This window comes from Aegilops tauschii, chromosome 7 (genome assembly GCF_002575655.3).
Source record: "Aegilops tauschii subsp. strangulata cultivar AL8/78 chromosome 7, Aet v6.0, whole genome shotgun sequence".
NCBI lineage: Eukaryota > Viridiplantae > Streptophyta > Magnoliopsida > Poales > Poaceae > Aegilops > Aegilops tauschii.
In genome coordinates this window covers 412,475,854-412,496,406 of record NC_053041.3, presented here as the reverse complement: position 1 = coordinate 412,496,406, position 20,553 = coordinate 412,475,854, and positions in this window count along the sequence as shown.

Genomic DNA, 20,553 nt, shown 5'->3' with positions numbered 1-20,553 from the left:
CGCTAAGAGCGGGTTAAACGAAGCTTTTACAAGCCTTCTAAGAGGCTTTGAGGTACGCAAAGTAATATGTATATTTTTGACCATACCGCACACGATAGGTGTGCTCTGTATAGATAGTAGCCCCTGAGACTCTGGTTGCCGACCAGCGGCGAAGAGTGGATCATAGTCCTAGGTAGTGACCGCGCTGCCATCATCTGCAGGCGGCTGAGGGTACGGCGACCGACCGGACTGCTGATTTTGCCGAACTAAAGTGGCAGCTTGACGTGGCCGACGCCGACATCGTGCTTGTGAACAAGCGGCTTGACGAGGCAAAGGGTATGTATTTTCGGGTGGTCAGCAAATATTAAGAGGAGCATTATGCTAGTATCTATAATATGCTTTGATTGTGGATGGAGCTGCTTCAGTGGAGACCCTGCGGGCGGAACTTGCCCGAGCCAAGGAGCAAGCCAGAAGAAGTGATGCGGCTGCCCTGAAGGCGGCCGAAGAGTTGAAAGCCGAACAGGCTGCTCATCGCCAGAGCAAAGAGAGAATAGCCAACATGGCTCTTGAGCTACAAAATGCCACCAGCCGCTATGAGCTCCTCGAGAGGGAGAACCAGACGAAAGCGGCTGACTTGAAGAAGGCCTTAGAAGCAGCCAAGGAAGCGCGCTCTGAAATCAGAGCGACGCAGGAGGAGCTTCGCCAAGCCGGAGATATCGCAGCTGGGAAGCCCTTCCTATTACGGACGAAGTTCGGCGATCCGAAGTATGCCCCTCTGGATAAATTATGGAGTGCTGCGGACGCATACCTGGACTTAGCAAAGAGTGCTGCTGATGCGACTGAGTACTACAAAGATCAGAAGGATCATGAGGTAGAAAAATTGTTCTGGTCGCAGTTTAGTGCTCCGGAGCGTCCGCTGCTGTTGAATGAACAAATGGCCGAGTGGGCCGAGCTCCATAGATTGTCCGGGCTTGCCATGAGGTCTGTCGTGGATCATCTTTGGCCGAAGGAACCAAGTCCAGATAGTTATTTTGATTTAGTGCAATGATTCCTTCGTGTTGTGCCGCATATCGACGCTGCAAAGAGGTCGGCGTGCATAGAGGGCGCGCGGATGGCTCTTGCCCGTGTTAAGACACATTGGGCGGGGATGGAGGCCACCGCTATTTCAACCAGGGGTCCGACCGGAGGCCAGGACTCGCCCGAGCACTTTTTTGAAGAAGTCCTAGAAGGTGCCCGTTTAATAGAGGCTCAGTGCTAAAAAATTACCATGTTCTAATGACATGTATCTTGATTGTAAAAACAATGCTATTGTGATTATAAAGGCTATTTTTATACTTTTGCCTGTAAAGTATTTTAAGTGCCTCCTGTGTGGCCGTTTATGTATATATGTATATAACCTGAAAGATTGCAGTTGTCGGCTTAAGCCCCCACGCATATAATGCGGGGGTGTTCGGTAAAGCGCATAATCACACTTGATCCAACGTCTTGGTCCATTTGAGGAGGTGATAGCGCGGCGAACAAGGCAATCGGACTATATTGCTTTAACACTTTCACTTAGCCATAGGAGTTTGACGGTGGGGCTACTATATAGCCCCTGGTATGTCCACGCTCATCCGAATACGGTGAGCGTACATGACCGGGAAATGGCCCTTCGTTAATGCGGAGGAATCCCAAAGATTCCGATGAGTCATCGAGTGGTTGACCAGTCCCTCACTTTATCATGACAGTCAGTTTTCGGCTTTCTCTACTGAGGTGCTCGCCCAGATGAACCGGGGCACAATCGCAGTAGTTCTCCCGGTGGCACCTTAGCCGATAGAGCGGAACGTAAGGTATCAAAACACGGGAGCCGGGCAAACCCAACATTTGACCAAAGACATGATTCGGAGCTAATGTATATAAGGCCAAACTCGCGATGCCGAACACTCCCTAAGGTATTCAGACTTTACAACATATTCTGGGCTGAGTAACACCCTCGATAATGAGCCCTAAATTTCCAGGTACATGCATTAATCTTGGCGTGACAAAATGCCAATAACGCCGTTACCCCACTCGGTTGTGTAAAGTATCCGGAGGGTGTGAATCAACAAGAGACATTAAAAAGGTTTACGCAGGGTCTTAATCTAAAAAGAAACCTTTGACCGGGGCCCTGCTGCACGTCTGCGCCTTTGTCTCCGTTGTGCCGTATCCTGGAAGGGTGTAGCACGATGATCATCTGCAAAAAAGAAAACCCAGGTGAGAGAATCTGACAATCGTGCGAAAAGTTGGTTATTCTTAATGAACCATAAAAATGCAATCTATTAATTTACTAATAGGATTTAGCCATATTATGAGCCTTTATACGTGCGGGCAGCCCCTAGCACCACATGTGGGGGCGTATCCGCCAACCAAGCTCAGGTTTATCTGGGCTGCTACAACTAGTGGTGCGTCGGACACGCCTAGCCGCGTCCGTGGTCTTGACGACCGATCATTTATTCGGGTTGGGGAGCTGGTATGGCTGTTAGAGCCGCCGCATATTCTTCCACACGCTGAGAACGCTCTATATTTCAGCTGATCGAGATGACACCGCGTGGACCGGGCATCTTGAGTTTAAGATAAGTGTAATGCGGAACTGCATTAAAACGGGCAAAAGCCGTTCTTACGGGTAGTGCATGGTAGCCGCTTCGGAATGGAGCGATGTCGAAGATTAGTTCTTCGCTTCAGAAGTTGTCGGGAGAACCGAATACAACCTCTAATGTTAGAGAGCCCGTGGAGCGGGCCTCTGCGCCTGGTATTACTCCTTTAGAGGTAAACTACTTTCGCTAATTCTTGATGGGTCTATCCCCATTTTGCGGACAGTGTCCTGATATAACAGATTAAGACTACTGCCGCCGTCCATAAGGACTCGGGTGAGATGGTATCCATTGATTATTGGGTCGAGTACCAACGCAGTCGAACTTTCGTGGCGGATACTTGGGGGCGACGGGCTCTACAGCGTAAATCATGTTTACTGTTTTGACCTTTGGTGGAAATTTCTTCTGTCCCCCAGTATTCGGATGGCGAGGCTCATCCTCGTCTTCACTTGGCGTCTCCGTCCCCTTGTGTTCGTCGTTTAGCTTGCCGGCCTGCTTGAAGACCCAGCATTCTCTGTTGGTATGATTTGCAGGTCTTTCGGGGGTGCCATGAATCTGACATAATTTGTCTAGAATCCTGTTTAGGATGGACGGTCCATCTCTATTGCCTTTGAATGGCTTCTTCCGTTAACCAGGTTGAGAGCCCCTGAATCCGACGTTGACCGCCGTATTGTCTGGGCTGTCTTCATTATTTCGACGCTTATTTCTATTGCGTCGTGGCTTTCCGTTGCCATCCCTGGCTTCGGATGTGCCTAGGTCGTTGGTACCACTGCGGGCCAACCAACTGTCCTCGCCCGCGCAAAAGCGGGTCATAAGGCTTGTGAGGGCTGCCATTGTCCTCGGTTTTTCCTGGCCGAGGTGTCTGGCAAGCCATTCGTCCCAGACGCTATGCTTGAAAGCCGCTAAGGCTTCGGCGTCTGGACAGTCGACGATTTGATTCTTCTTAGTAAGAAATCTGTTCCAAAGCTTTCAGGCTGACTCTCCGGGTTGTTGAATTATGTGACTTAGATCGTCTGCATCCGGAGGTCGGACATAGGTCCCTTGGAAATTAGCCCTGAAAGCATCCTCAAGTTCCTCCCAACTTCCAATTGAGTTTTCGAGAAGGCTTTTCAACCAATGCCGAGATGGTCCTTTCAACTTGAGGGGCAGGTATTTAATGGCGTGGAGATCATCTCCGCGAGCCATGTGGATATGAAGGATAAAGTCCTCAATCCAGACCCCAGGGTCTGTCGTTCCGTCATATGCTTCTATGTTTATGGGTTTAAATCCCTCTGGAAATTCATGATCCAGCACCTCATCGGTGAAGCACAGGGGGTGTGCGGCACCCCTGTATTTGGATGCTTCCGACGGTTGTGGTGTTCGGTTTTGATTCCGAGCTGTTATTCGATCACTATAATCGTTTGGGCGGCCCTGATCCTGTGTCGGAGCACGCTTCCTAGATCCATAGATCGACCTGGCCATACCGGCTTTTTTGTCTAGATGCTCACGTAAATCGTGTGCTGGCTTGTGTGCGGCATGATTAGCTGCTTTGTCTCGGCCAGGGAGCGGTCGGTCCGGCCGGTCGGCCGTATTATTTTTTGGCGGTATGGGCTTTATAACCCCGTCGTCGAATTCGGGCAGAAGCTTGCGTCTTGGGTAGCTCTTGGTGTGGCGATCACCGCCGTATTTTTCTTCAGTGCCGAGCACTTTGTTCCATCTGCGGTTGAGCGTATCCTGCGCGGCCTTAAGCCTTTGCTTCTGCTTCTTCAAGCTCCTTGTGGTGGCAATAAGCACTTCGCGAAGGTATTCTTGTTCCAATTGCTTTTCCGGGCTGAATTCATCGTCGTCCGGACTGTTCTCCTCTCCGGAGGCAGGCTTATGAGTGTTATCTCCGCCGTCACTATGATCGGACAGCGGCCCCGGCCTATGTTCGGCGTCCCCCGGCTCATCCTGCTCCATCGCTGGGTGTTGGGGAACGTAATAATTTCAAAAACATTCCTACGCACACGCAAGATCATGTTGATGTATAGCAACGAGAGGGGAGAGTGTTGTCCACGTACCCTCGTAGACCGAAAGCGGAAGCGTCAACACAACGCGGTTGATGTAGTCGTACGTCTTCACGATCCGACCGATCAAGTACCGAACGCACGGCACCTCCGAGTTCAGCACACGTTCAGCTCGATGACGTCCCTCGAACTCCGATCCAACCGAGTGTTGAGGGAGAGTTTCGTCAGCACGACGGCGTGGTGACGATGATGATGTTCTACCGACGCAGGGCTTCGCCTAAGCACCGCTACGATATTATCGAGGTGTAATATGGTGGAGGGGGGCACCGCACACGGCTAAGAGATCAATAGATCAATTGTTGTCTCTATGGGGTGCCCCCCTGCCCCCGTATATAAAGGAGCAAGGGGGAGGCCGCCGGCCAAGGAGGAGGGCGCGCCAAGGGGGGAGTCCTACTCCCACCGGGAGTAGGACTCCTCCTTTCCTTGTTGGAATAGGAGAAGGGACGGGAGAAGGAGAAAGAAGGAAGGGGGCGCCCCCCCCCCCCCTCCCTAGTCCAATTCGGACTAGTCCATGGGGAGGGGTGCGGCCACCCTTTGGGGCCTTTCTCTCCTTTTCCGTATGGCCCATTAAGGCCCAATACGAATTCCCGTAACTCTCCGCTACTCCGAAAAATACCCGAATCACTCGGAACCTTTCCGAAGTCCGAATATAGTCGTCCAACATATCGATCTTTACGTCTCGGCCATTTCGAGACTCCTCGTCATGTCCCCGATCTGATCCGGGACTCCGAACTCCTTCGGTACATCAAAACACATAAACTCATAATATAACCGTCATCGTAACGTTAAGCGTGCGGACCCTACGGGTTTGAGAACTATGTAGACATGACTGAGACACCTCTCCGGTCAATAACCAATAGCGGAACCTGGATGCTCATATTGGCTCCCACATATTCTACGAAGATCTTTATCGGTCAGACCGCATAACAACATACGTTGTTCCCTTTGTCATCGGTATGTTACTTGCCCGAGATTCGATCGTCGGTATCTCAATACCTAGTTCAATATCGTTACCGGCAAGTCTCTTTACTTGTTCCGTAATACATCATCCCGCAACTAGCTCATTAGTTGTAATGCTTGCAAGGCTTATAGTGATGTGCATTACCGAGTGGGCCCTGAGATACCTCTCCGACAATCGGAGTGACAAATCCTAATCTTGAAATACGCCAACCCAACAAGTACCTTCGGAGACACCTGTAGAGCACCTTTATAATCACCCAGTTACGTTGTGATGTTCGGTAGCATACAAAGTGTTCCTCCGGTAAACGGGAGTTGCATAATCTCATAGTCATAGGAACATGTATAAGTCATGAAGAAAGCAATAGCAACATACTAAACGATCGAGTGCTAAGCTAACGGAATGGTCAAGTCAATCACATCATTCTCCTAATGATGTGATCCCGTTAATCAAATGACAACTCATGTCTATGGCTAGGAAACATAACCATCTTTGATCAACGAGCTAGTCAAGTAGAGGCATACTAGTGACACTCTGTTTGTCTATGTATTCACACATGTATCAAGTTTCCGGTTAATACAATTCTAGCATGAATAATAAACATTTATCATGATATAAGGAAATAAATAATAACTTTATTATTGCCTCTAGGGAATATTTCCTTCACTGGGTCCATGGGGTCGTCCGGGGTATTATTTCCTCTTGCGCTGTTATCGCTGTTTTTACTATGGCGGGATTTGGAGCGGCGCCGACGCCGTCGCTTTGGTTGCTTATCATGGGGATTATCCTCCGTTGCATCCTTCCGTTCCTCGCCGTCACATTCTCTGGGTGTATCCACCATGTATATATCATATGATGAGGTGGCTGTCCAGCGCCCTGTGGGCGATGGTTCCTGTTCTTCTCCCGCATCGTCGTCCATACCGTCGATGTCTTCGGAATCGAAATCAAGCGTGTCGGTTAAGTCGTCGACAGTGGCTATTAAGTGGGTGGTGGGTGGGTAACGAATTTCTTCGTCGTCCGCTTCCCACTCGAGCCATACATAGTTCGGCCGCGAGTCTCCTGACAGGGAGAGAGATTTTAATGAATTTAGCACGCCACCCAAGGGCGAGTGCTGAAAGATATCCGCGAAGGTAAACTCCATGATCGGTGCCCAATCAGATTCTACACGCACGGATGTGCGCAGTTCGGAGCCTATGGCCGGAGACGAGTCCGAGGGTCCAATGACACAGACCTCATTGGAGGTGAAGCCTGTGTTCGGCTCTATCGCCGTTGAGTGTGCGGCCTCCATGGCGGGGTCCATCCACCCGTCCTCAGATGGCACGATCTGCTCCAGATTAAGAGCCGGGGCAGCCGCAAGCATCTCACGAACACCGTCCGATGGCAGACCCAAGTCATGCTCATCGTGACTGTTCGGCGCACCTGCCATGGGCTCGAATCCGTCGAAGATCGAGTCTCCGCGGATGTCGGCTGTATAGTTCAAGCTTCTAAACCTGACTGATGGCCAGGGGCGTAGCTATCGATCTGCTCCAGATGGCCAAGCGAGTTGGCCCGCAGTGCGAAGCCGCCGAATACGAAGATCTGTCCGGGGAGGAAAACCTCACCCTGGATTGCATCGTTGAAGATGATTGAAGGAGCCATCAAGCCTTATCGCGATGACACAGTGGAACTCTCAATGAAAGCACCAATGTTGGTGTCAAAACCGACGGATCTCGGGTAGGGGGTCCCGAACTGTGTGTCTAAGCCTAATGGTAACAGGAGGCAGGGGACACAATTTTTACCCAGGTTCGGGCCCTCTCGATGGAGGTAATACCCTACTTCCTGCTTGATTGATCTTGATGATATAAGTATTACAAGAGTTGATCTACCACGAGATTGTAGAGGCTAAATCCTAGAAGCTAGCCTATGAGTATGATTGTTGGTATTGTTGTTGGTCCTACGGACTAAACCCTCCGGTTTATATAGACATCGGAGGGGGCTAGGGTTACACAGAGTCGATTACAGAGAAGGAGATCTACATATCCGAATCGCCAAGCTTGCCTTCCACGCAAAGGAGAGTCCCATCCGGACACGGGACGAAGTCTTCAATCTTGTATCTTCATAGTCCAACAGTCCGGCCAAAGTATATAGTCCGGCTGTCCGGATACCCCCTTATCCAGGACTCCCTCAGCGTATGAGTTTCATTGCATCCAGAATGGCACTCAATGCCTTGGTGCCAATTTTGTAAGTCATTGCAGTGTTCCAGAATATTCTTCTGATGCGCGGATTCTGATATTCACTGTAATTACGTATAATATCTGAGAACCATGAAACCATAAATAGTTGTGAGATTATCTTTGTAATGCAGAGGATATTCTAATATAGGGGCGCCCCTGTAAACACTTGTGTGATATCACTGGATTCTGATGAGAGAGCTCATGTGTGCTGTAATATGGTGTGTGCATTTATATAATCTGGCACAAGTACACAAAAAAATAGGCTCCAGAAGTAAGGATAGTTGGCAGATGATAGGTTCAAAATATACTGTATAGAGAGTTTATTGCCAAACCATGATAACAAGAGCACACAGCAACTAGGCAGATCATAGTGTACATAAAAGGGGTACACCATAACCACGATATATAAATCGGGAAAGTGGAACTGGCTTGAAAATACGGTGTTGTATTTCCACTAGTAATTGAAAGCCTATCGATCAAGTACATGCCAGCTCTATCAGCTGTTGACTGCAGATGTCCCTGCTCCCCTTCCTGACAAGGAACATACTATACAGACTAAATACAGAATAACAAAAGAGGAACATGTTAAAGAACAGAAGAGGAATCATATTCTTGAGGTTCCGCTTAATTGCATACAATGTTGGTTGCCCACTCATGATGAATCACAGCACCCAAAGAAATGCAATTCCATGTTGTCTCTCAATATGTGGCAATTTTGAACAAGAGTCATTAGGATCATATTCTGAACAAGAGTCAACAGGTGGGGAGCGTATGAGTTTCATTGCATCCAGAATGGCACTCAATGCCTTGGTGCCAATTTTGTAAGTCATTGCAGTGTTTAGCTTCAAGAGTGGACTGCTGCTAGTGCGACACAAAGCAGCTACATAGATCATAGTGTAGATATAACGGGAAAACCGTAAGCATCAGAGTAAAATCAGCAAAGTGGAACTTGCTGGAATATATGTGCTAGTATTGCCGGTACGGCTAGAAAGGCTTCGGATACCAGCTCTCTTCAACTGAAGGTGCGGTACTATTAATATCAGTGTAACTCTTAAAGGCGACACAGCTCCCCGCATTTCCTTGCTATTCTTATAGGATTCAAGTGGGCAGGCCACTACAAATCCTATTCCCATGTTTACAAAATCATACGAATCAAAAAGACCTGAAGAGTTCGAAGTGTCCATACCAACCGACCGTATAGACCTCTACACTGCAAATGTCCCTGCTCATCTTCACTGCAAGGAACATACTGTACTACTATCATACTCCCTCCGTTCCAAAATATAAGTCTTGGTAGAGATTTCCACTATGGATCACATACATATGTATCCAGATACATTTTAGAGTGTAGATTCACTCATTTTGCTCCATATGTAGTCCATGGTGGAATCTATACAAAGACTTGTATTTAGGAACGGAGAGAGTACTTATTAAAGAAGAACGGAAGAGGAACATGCTAAAGAAGAGCAAGCAGATTTTGGATAATAAAATGTTCGTTGCGCAGTGCCCACACATGATGAACCAGAGCGCATTAAGAAAGCAACTCCCTGCTGTCTCTCTATATGTGGTGCACGTGCTTTTTCGAAAGTAAAGTAGGAACATTAGCTGACCAATTAAATGTTATCTGTTTTAGTAATATCAGCATCATATCAGATTTGTACTTGAGCAACAAGTTTGGAATTATGAGTGGCACGTTGTTTAGCTTGATGGATTCAGGAGCAGTGCTAAGCAGGTACGATGATGGTACTGAATATAAAGGCATGTCTACATGCAAGTCGCGTAACTTTTGTCATTTGGGTCAGTCGAGCATTTCAGGCGGTTGGATGAAGATCCTACGTCTCCTAACCCTTCTTCTTCCTCGTCTCTGATTCTTCCCATACAGAACACCGCACGGGCCGCCGGCCGGACCATCGGCCCCCGCCGCCTGTGTTCCTCCGCCACCCCACCCCCCACCCCCGCCCCCACCCGCGTCGAGTTTTCTTTGTTCGGTGAGGCCCCACCACCGCCCCCCAAACAACCAAAGTCCCCACCCGAGCCCCTTCGTTCGCACCGGCGAACTCCGGCGAGCTCTGAAAAATCGACTGACCCAATTTTGAAATTTAGTCTACTGTGATTTAACTAGTGTGGAATATAAAAGGCGAAAACCATAATCATTGGGAGTATAGTGTTGAGTGTGCCATGGCGGATCTGAAGGTGCAAACCGGACAAAGGCAACTTTGCAACCAATGTTTGCTTTCAACTAGCAAGTAAGTGATGGACAAGAAATCAGAGTAAAGCAGTGGCGATCTATTTTCTTGCTGCGATAAATAAGTTGAGCAGATACGAAAGAGTACCGCCTCTGGTGCGGCGCCGTGTATGCATCTGCTGAGAATTTGACGGTGCTGCGGTAGCGATGGCTGCCGGCGGCGTGGAAGCAGATCTAGGAGGGTAGACGGTGGCGGCGGGGCGCGGTGGACGAGATGGTCGTAGGAGCAGCGCCGGCAAGGTGGACGTCGGCGGGGATGAAGCGAGAGGACGGGATGCAAGGATCCCGGTCCGAAGCCGTGGATGAGAGAGGTCGATCTCTTGTAATGGATGGCGGCGTCGGGGTATTAGCTCCGGCATGGTGGAGGAGGACGGCGGTGGATGGGGTGGCGGACGGAGGAGGCTGGGGTGGAGAGGGTGTTTTGGCACCCACGGAGTATGAATGGGGAAATGGAGGTAGAGAGGAAGGGGAACCATGTCTTCAGGGCGCGCTTGTCTCAAATGCGAGGAAAGTTACAAACTTAGCCCCTGTTTCAAATTTCCAACATCACAGCAACATTAGTCGGTTGGGAATAGGACGGTAATCTCGCATACACCGAATATTTGCCGATGAGAGTTTGTTTTTGGCGCCCACCGTGTATGAATCGGGGAGGGAGTCGATTTCGGCCGAGGACACATTGTGTTTTGGCACCCACCGTGTAGGAATCCGGGTGAGAGGCAGTTATGTCACGTTTGAGTGAAATTACAAACCTACCCCTGTCGAAACCTAGAGAAATCGAGCAGATAGGCTTTGCGTGGCAGGGATAGACAGTAGTAAGTTCCATCCCGCGGATTTTGGTTTCGGGCGGTTACTGCGACTTTCCCCGCTTCGTTCAAATTTTGCAGAGTGCACGTTTACCGTGCCAACTCAATTCGAATCCCGTTTGTATTCTATTTTTCGGGCGGGATCCATTTTCGATTGGAATAAAATTCTATATACATCATTTTTTATATATACTTTCAAAAGCACAACACCCTTTATACATAAATATGGTTTACAAATGGCATGATCTCACATTCATAAGGTTGTATCCATCAATTTGGATTTTCAAATATTTGAAACCACTTTATGTTGAAATCCAATGTATGCATTCCTCGCTAACTGTCTCCAATTAATGTGTGTTTCATGCGGGGTTTTTTTACTTCTCAAACATGTATAATGTGTTTCACACACGCAACATATAGTGTAATCCCGTTTAGACATTAATTGCATATAAACCATGCATTGTTTCTAATTAAAGAATCTATGGATCACCAATATTGATAAACTATATAACATTACACGTGTCCCCAAATTCAAATGAATATGCATGTTTGATACACCAATTTGCATTATGATATTATCGATGTCGTGATCTCTAGTTTAAATATTTGAATCCCATTTAATCCAGATATTCGTCTCATATAACTATCACAAATGCTTATATAGGACTATCTCTCTAAACCTATACATGTTCATCATCTCTCGCGTATCTCTCGTGCTACCTGTATGTTGACAATGATCTTTTATCTTCATAACACACTGACGGTACTCTCTCCCTCGACCTTCATCACTCTATCTCTCTAAGTATATCTCGCTCCCTGCTATGTATCTCTAACTATGATTCTCCATGTGGAATCTCTTTCTCTCACACAAACACCAAACTTTGTCTTCCGGGGTCTCATCTCTCTCTACTATTCCCCTGTGTGCCACTCGCACACCCCTTATACAGAGATGTCTTTCGCTCCTTAGGTATGAGAACCTATGACTCTTCCTCTTAAATATATCTTTCCCACACACAAACACAAACTCTGTCTCCTAGGGTCTCATATTTCTACACTGTTCTCTTGTATGTCGCTCACACACACTCTCTCTCCCTAGAGATATCTTGCGTTGCCTCATATGTTTCTCTAGCTATCACTCTCGTCTTGAAATATCTTTCTCTCTTGCAGACACAAAACTCCATCTCTCGGGATATCATTTCTCTCCGATATTTGTTTGTATGTGAGTCACATGCACCCTTTCTTCATCTCTCTCACACCCACACCCATAACTCAGCCTTCTGATCCACTCGACTCCTATCTCTAACGCACACTAGCTAGCATCTTTATCTTTCTATTTATCTGTTTCTCCATCAACCTTCTTTCATTTATAGGTTGATATCTTTTGCTCAATCGTTGTGCCTCACTCCCTCTGCTCGCCATATATGCATGCTCCAGTCCACGCCACTATCTCTTAAAGACAAAAACACATGCTCAATTGTCGGGCCTTCTTCCCTGCATTCTCGCATGCATGCATATTGTCATACCATCCGTCTCTCCCATGTCGTTGATCTTAGCTTATGACTTATGTCTTCTTTCTTTTATCTCGATCATGCGCTCGCACACACACACACACACACATCCCACGTATACATGTATACCTATCACACATGCATGTTGAAGGTCTCTATGTCTCCATACGTAGTTAATTACCCTCAACCCTAACGCCACATCGAATCGTTCTCTTCTTGTGTGCACATAACTTCTGCCTAGATGGGTAAAACACACACTCACACTTAACAATCTCCTTATAGCTACCCCCCCCCCTCGCCCCTCTCACTCTTCCCCTATATCCCCGAAACCAATAAGACCATCCCTTCATTTAATTCCCGCCTACATGCACCATCGATATATAGTAGTCTTCCTCGGTGTCTCTCGAACAAACATGTTCTCTCAATGTCGACTACTCTCACGCGCACACACCTTCTCTTCCCTCTCTACGGGCATTTTCTCTCTCGCACCCCATCGTTGGTGGCCTCTGCCATACACATCACCTCTCTATGATGAAGCCATGCACACTTAAATTACATCCGCCACCGAGGACCCCGCGGCACACACACACACACAAACAAACACACACGCACCCACCCACCCACACACACACACACACACACTAAGACTCCATCACACACACACGCACACACACACACACTAAGACTCCATCTCTTTCTCTCTCTCTCTCTCACACACACACCCACACACACACACACACTGAGACTCCATCTCACACACACATGCTCTAGGCGGAGCATTTGTTCCTACCACCCTTCATCCACCCTTACCCGTATGATAAATAAGAGTAAAATGCACTGGCAGTCACTGAACTTGCGAAGAGCGCTCACTTTGGTCACTGTACTTAGGAATACGGCCAATACGGTCACCCAATACGACAAGACGTGTTTGTACGGTCACTGTTCCCCGTATGCCACCCATCGCCGCTCGGTTTGACCACGTGTTGACCAATCCTTGACGCCAGCTGGCATTAAGCAGGCGGTAGCGTGGTGTTTTTGCAGAATCCCCCCTGGTTCGTTGTGCTTTAGCCGAAAGCGCCTTGCCTGTTCGGCTTTGATCATAACGAGGGGAGGAGAGCAGAGGAGGCGATCGTCGGCGGCAGCGCACCATCTCCGGTCATCGAGATCGCGGAAGGGCCGGAGTTGCCGCGGAGGTGCGCCGCATCGCGTCGCTGCCGGAGGGGCGCCGCATCCTCCTCAGGATGGCGCCTGTTCGTCGACCAGATGGAGCTCCTCCACCGTACTATGGTAAGCCCCACTTACATCCGCCATGATTGGTGCTTGCAGTCTCTGATTGCGCGATTTAGGGTTTGGCATTGTGCACATGGAGATGTAGGAGGCCAATTTTGCCCGCAAGATTTCACAAGATTTAAGCTAGGGTTTTTGCTTGACAAATTGGGGGTTTTCGGTGTATGGTTTTTGCCTGACAAATTGGGGGCTAAGTGTTTGCTTGGAGGTCATTATGATGCAATTGTAGGCCTTTTAGATGTTTGAACATACGGTTAGGGTTTTAGGTTAGGAAAGGTGGTTCCTTGTAATATATGTTGACAAAATTGTGCTCTGTTTACATCTTTGTAGGACCACGCAGCAGGAAATTTTCAGTTCAATTTAACCATGGTGGATATTTCCTTGGCAAAGGTAGCAACCGTTCTTATGTCAATGGGCATGTGTTGTGGTATGATGATCTAGATACAGTGACATGGTCCCCAATCATGGTTGAGCACCTAGTTGAGGAGATTGGTTGGGAGATGGCAGGAAGGCTCAAGGTTTACTACTGCATTCCCATCCTAACCTTGCAGAAGAATGGCTTGAGAGAAATAAGAGGAGATGGAGACACAGACCAGATGATAACATTTGTTGATCTTGGCCACCACTCATTCAGTCTCTACTTAGACCATGAAGACAGTCTGAATTCAAACAATGATGATGATGATGTGGTCAATTTCCCAAGAGTGCAGCTACCTCCAGTGTTTAGTCCTTCTAAGACAAGAGTTGATCAGGCAGAAAGTACTGAGGCTGTAAATGCAGAGACAGATGTTCATGTACCTGAAGGTGAAGCAATCCCAATACAAGTTGTGTATCCAGAGAGCTCAGATGTTAATGTGGGCAATTATGTGTTTGCAAGGAGGAATTGTTCTTTTGGTGAGCAGGATGAAAATGTTATGGCTCCAGATGTAGTGCTGGAGGCAAAACAACAAGGAAGTGATGAAGCTGGATCATCAAGAGTATGCAAAAGAAAATGCAGTTATGATTACCTGGAAGATGCTGATACTGACTCAGATGACTCTGACTTTGATCCTGGAGCCATAGTGGACAGTGACTATGACATAAGTGATGGTGATGATGATTTGTTTGCTGATAATGTAGACATGGATGAGCCTGTGGAGACAGAGAAGAAGAAAGAAGAGAAAGGGAAGCAAAAGGTTCAAAAGGGAAAAGAAGCTGTGAAAGGAAATGAGAAAGATGGAGATAAAGCAGCAGCATATGATCATGAAGATGAGTTCTATGAATCAGAGGGTGATGACTTGTGGGCACCAGATTCTGATGATGAAGAGGTATTCATGAAGTTCAAGGCATTTAGACCAGAGGATCTTCATTGTCCCAAGTTTCATGTTGGTCAAGTTTTCCAAACTGTTGAGCTCTTGAGGAAAGCCATCAAGGAGTACTGCTACAAAAACAGGGTAGATGTGAAGTTGCCAGTCAATGATAAGAAAAGAGTGAAGGCAACATGTGATGAGGACTGCACTTGGTATCTTTCGGCTTCATATGATAGCAGGACCAAGTGTTTCATGGTCAAGAAATATGTGGATGAGCACACTTGTACCAAGAAGTGGAAGATCAAGGCTTTCACAACACCATTTCTAGCACAGAAGTATCTTGAGAGCTTTAGAGCTGACCAAGACATGAATTTGAGAAACTTTTCTAGAGTTGTTCAAAAGGAGTGGCATATGACCCCAAGCAGGACCAAGTTACAAAGAGCTAGGAGGCTAGCAATGAAAAAAAAATTATGGTGATGAAGAAGGCCAATACAAGATGCTCTGGGACTATGGTAATGAGTTGATAAGAAGTAACCCTGCCTCATTCTTTGTTGCACTAGATAGTAAAGCAAGGTTTAATAAAGCCTATATGTGTCTAGATGCATGCAAAAGAGGGTTCTTGCAAGGATGTAGGACTATGATATTCCTTGATGGCTGTCATATCAAGACAAGGTACAGAGGACAGCTACTCACTGTTGTTGGGATAGACCCAAATGATTGTATTTTCCAATTGCAATAGCTGTAGTTGAAGTGGAAGACAAGCCTAATTGGTGCTGGTTCCTTGAAAGACTAAAGAATGATCTTGCTATCTTTAATATGCTCCATGGACCATTATGTCAGACAAACAAAAGGTAAACAACATCAATTGTAGTATAAGTAGTACTCCATATTTAGTAGTCCATGCTTATGTTTATCTTTTGTTATTGTAGGGCCTTATCAATGCTGTGGATGAGTTATTTCCAGAGTCAGAACACAGGTTCTGTGTCAGACACATGTGGCAGAACTTTCAGCAACAATTCAAAGGGGATGTTCTTAAGAATCAACTTTGGAAGATAGCAAGAAGTACCACCTCTGTCAAGTATGAGAAGTACATGGTTGAGATGAAGGACATCAGCTTGGATGCTTACAAGTGGATGCATGAGTTGGAACCATACACATGGGTTAGAGCATTTCAAAGTGATCTTCCCAAGTGTGATATATTGCTCAACAAAAACTGTGAAGTTTTCAACAAGTGAGAAGCCAATTAACTTGCTATGTGCATGTTCTTACTTCAATGTTTGACACTTAACTCAGTTTTGTCTTATACTTGTAGGTACATACTAGATGCTAGAGAGCTACCTATACTTTCTATGCTAGAAAGGATAAAAGGCCAACTGATGCAGAGGCACTACAGCAAGCAGCTTGAGGCAGAGAAGATGAAAGGAAATATTTGTCCAAAGATCAAGAAAAAGGTGGAGAAGCTAACTGAGTGGGCAAACCTGTGCTATGTGGAGGGAGCTGGAGATGGGGTGTTCCAGGTAGGTGACAGGGGTGTGAACTTCCTTGTGGACTGGCACACCAATGAGTGTAGCTGTAAGAGGTGGCGGAAGAGTGGCACACCTTGTGTACATGCCATAGCATGTGCTAGACATGAAAGAGTTGACCCTCTTTCATTGGTGAACCAATGCTATTCTGTGAACATGTTCAAAATGGCATACAAGAACATAATCTATCCATGTAGAGACATGACAGAATGGGAGAAGATGAATGGGCCACCAGTTCTGCCACCATTGTACACCAAGCAAGTAGGCAGGCCATGCAAAAGCAGAAGAAAAGCACCAGGTGAAGTAATTTGTAGTAATGGTGGCAAGAAAATGTCTAGGCATGGTGTCATCATGCACTGCAACTACTGTGGAGAGCCAGATCACAACATTAAAGGATGCAAGTACCTCAAGGCAGGAGTACCTCCTCCAAATATGCAAGCACCATCAGCAGCACAAGCAAATCATGAAGCAACATCACCAGATGAGCAACATGTGCAAGATGAAGACCCTGTCATTACTCAGGTATGTTTTTGCAGAAGATGTTTAAGTTTTGTCATACAGCACCACAAGCAAATCATGGATCACTTAAATGTTGCTTCATTTTGAGCAGGAACACAACCCTGCAGAAAATCCTATCATAGAAGATCTCATGGTTGATCAAATGATAGAAAGGGTAAGTTTTGTCATACATGATCTCATATATTTTGCCAAGCCTACTATTATTGTGTGATCATTTGTACAAATGTTATGTCATGCAGAGGCCAGTGCCAAGAGTGATTGCACAAGGACCTGTTCCAGAGTCAACATTCCTTTCTGCTGCTCAGTTGTTGGTCAATCAAAACCAAGGGAGCACAAGCACCATTCAGCAAGGAGAGATGGCCAAGAAGTTACTTGCATTAAAAAAGCAGAGAGACAAAGAGCTAGAAGACAAGAAAAATGCTATACTTGCAGCAAGGAGAGAAGAACAGGAAAAGAAGGCTGAAGAAGCTGCCAGGAAGAGACATCTGCAAGAGGAGAAGAAAACAACAGAGGCAGAGAGGAAGAGACAGGCAGCTGCTCTGAACAGAGAGAAGAGGAAAGAAGAAACAGCAATAAAAAAGCAGGCTCAAGCAGAGACAAGGCAGATTCTTTTGGAGGTTAAGCAAACTATAGCTGTTGAGAACAAAGCAAAGAAGGAGGCTGAGAAGAAGGCTCAAAAAGAACAAGAAGCTGCCAAGAAGCTAGCAGAGAAAGAGGCTGCTGTAGCAAAAAGAAGAGCAGATAAGAAAGCAGAGAAGGAGGCTGCTGCAACACAAAGAAAGGAAGAAATGAGGTTGATATCTATTGCAATGGGTAAAAGCCAGGATGATTCACAACACCAAGAACATGGTCAGCCAAGGAAGGCCAGCAGAACATCCATGTTTGATATCTTCAGGTGATGAGACAGTGGACAGCCAGCACATGAGTATGGACAGCCAGCACATGAGTATGGACAGCCAGCAGAGCATCTTATTTTGCCCAATCCATGTAGTATACAATCAGTGGTAATGTAGGAAAATGTTGCAATTGATCCATAATGATGTAGACACATGAGTATGGATCAATTGTTGCTCATTTTGTAACCAGTTCTACAAGATACTTCTTTTCCCTACTTATGACTATGCTTAATGCCCTGGTTATAACAAGAGTTACTCTTATAACATTGCCCAACATATGACAATGGTCACATTTGTCCTCTTCAACTTGCAGCAGTTGTATAGTTTTTTGCATGCAAAATTAACAGTAAATGGTCTAAAAGCATCATCAACTAGCTTTGCAATGCACACACACAAGACAAATATGACAATGGTCAATGAGTACTCATAGTCAAATGTGCCCAAATTGACAGCATCATCAACTAGCTTTGCAATGCACACACACAAGGCAAATATAAGATAAAAATGATATCTTCATAAGACAGCAGGATGATCCATTAACTTCATTTGCAGTACAACATTGTCACTTGCATTACATATTGCAAAAGCATCAGATACAATGCAAAAGATTGACACTTGACACTAATAGCTACTGCAAACACTGCATCAACTACATATTGCATCACTCTTGCATCCACTCCATCACTTCTTCAGCACAGAAATAGCTACTAGCACTGCAACTACAATGAGTGCTGCCAACAGTGCCTTCATCATCACCAATATTTCATTGCCTAACCCTACGAGTGCTTGTGCTTGCTGATTGCTCATTTGACCTGCAACTCTTCCATGATGTCCATCTTCAAAGCCTAGAAGATCAACTGCACCTACACCTGCACCTTCACATGCATATCTTCGATTCCTTGCTCGAATCAGCTCTTCCCTCTTATCCTCTGCAGCTCCTAATGCATCTACGGCTTCATTGCCAACGAGAAACTGATTATCCATCAAATATGCAACGTATTCCAACTCCCAATGCCAGAAATGGTCCTGAAGATCAAATGAAAAGAACAAACGCCGAAAATCACCATTACAAGTTCCCTAAATTCGACCAAAATGAAGAACTAGGGATTCACTCCACTTACACCAACAGGACACCTGTAGAAGACCCAGCCCTCGTGCTTCTCCGTGTTCGATAGATAGAACTTCACACGAGTGCGGCAAGAAGGGCACCTGATGAGCGGCACCACCACCGAACGGCCGCCAACCGATGACCTGGCCGAGCTTGTCGACATGGCGGAGTGAAGCAACGGGCGGTGGCAAGCGGCAGGGAGAGGCCGCCGGCAAGCAGCATGGAAGAGGGCGGGGGCAATAGCAGGGAGAGGGCGGCGGCGTCGGCGGCAGAGTGGGGAATTTGGGAGAGGGCGGCGGCATCGGCGGCAGAGTGGGGAATTTGGGAGAGGGCAGCGGCGTTGCCAGCGGAGTGGGGATTTAGGGATTCCGCTACAGAGTGGGGTATTTCAGGGGGGTGGATGGATAATTACATCCGCCGGCGTAATTTACAGAAAAAACCCTAAGCGTGCCGACGTGGACGGCACTGACTGGTCAAACCGAGCGGCGACGGGTGGCATACGGGGAACAGTGACCGTACAAACACGTCTTGTCGTATTGGGTGACCGTATTGGCCGTATTCCTAAGTACAGTGACCTAAGTGAGCGCTCATCGCAAGTTCAGTGACTGCCAGTGCATTTTACTCGATAAATAATCACCTTAATTTACTTGTATAACATGGAAAAATTCCACTTTACTTTAGTAGTTAGCAAACTTATCATCTGTACCCTTATAAAAAACTGAGTTGGCGATGATGGTGTGCCTGCCATCTTGTAATATAGACCGTCTGATCTATATCTGACAGATAGAAAGAAAACTATGATAATTTTACAAAAGATAGCCGCACCTCTCTCCACATCCTTATCTCCCACAACCTCATTACTGAGCAATTAAAAAAGAAAGTCTCTGGAACAATCTAGCATGGTGGCCGCTTCCGCCTGCCGGCGCCGTCCATCCCCATGCCTCCGCCCATTCCGACCACCAGTCACCACCACGCTCCACTCCTCCTCACCTTATCTCTCATCTTTCATTTTTTTCAATGACATTCTCGAGATACCAGTTTTCCGATAAAATTCTCAAAATATCATTAGTTTTTACACATGCGATTACTCCTGCATGGGTAAATCACAACATGTGTTTTGTAAAAAAATGCATATCAATGTTCTGTGCAATGCACGAGCATCTTGCTTGTAATTATATAATGCAAATCACGAGCAGGAAGTGACATTTTTTTTACGCAACCACGTTAACATGGCCACGTAAATCACTAGCTAAAGTAAATACCATTATACTTATATCCCGATGCAAAAGGTTGAGTACATGTCCGAAGAGTAGAGTCGCACACATGCACTCTGTCTCTCAGAATCTCTCACACACACACACACCAGTTACGTGACGCCCACTTAAGCAGACACGTATGTTACAATTTGTGCACCCACGGGTACACGTGATGCTGCGCATTTATTTAAGCCGGACGACGAACCCAAACAGTAGCTGCATTCATTCCCCTCCTGCCGCCTCTTCTTTGGTCGCCATCGCCCGGTAGGATGAGGATCCCCTGACGTGAACAATCCTACCATTCTATCACTGACA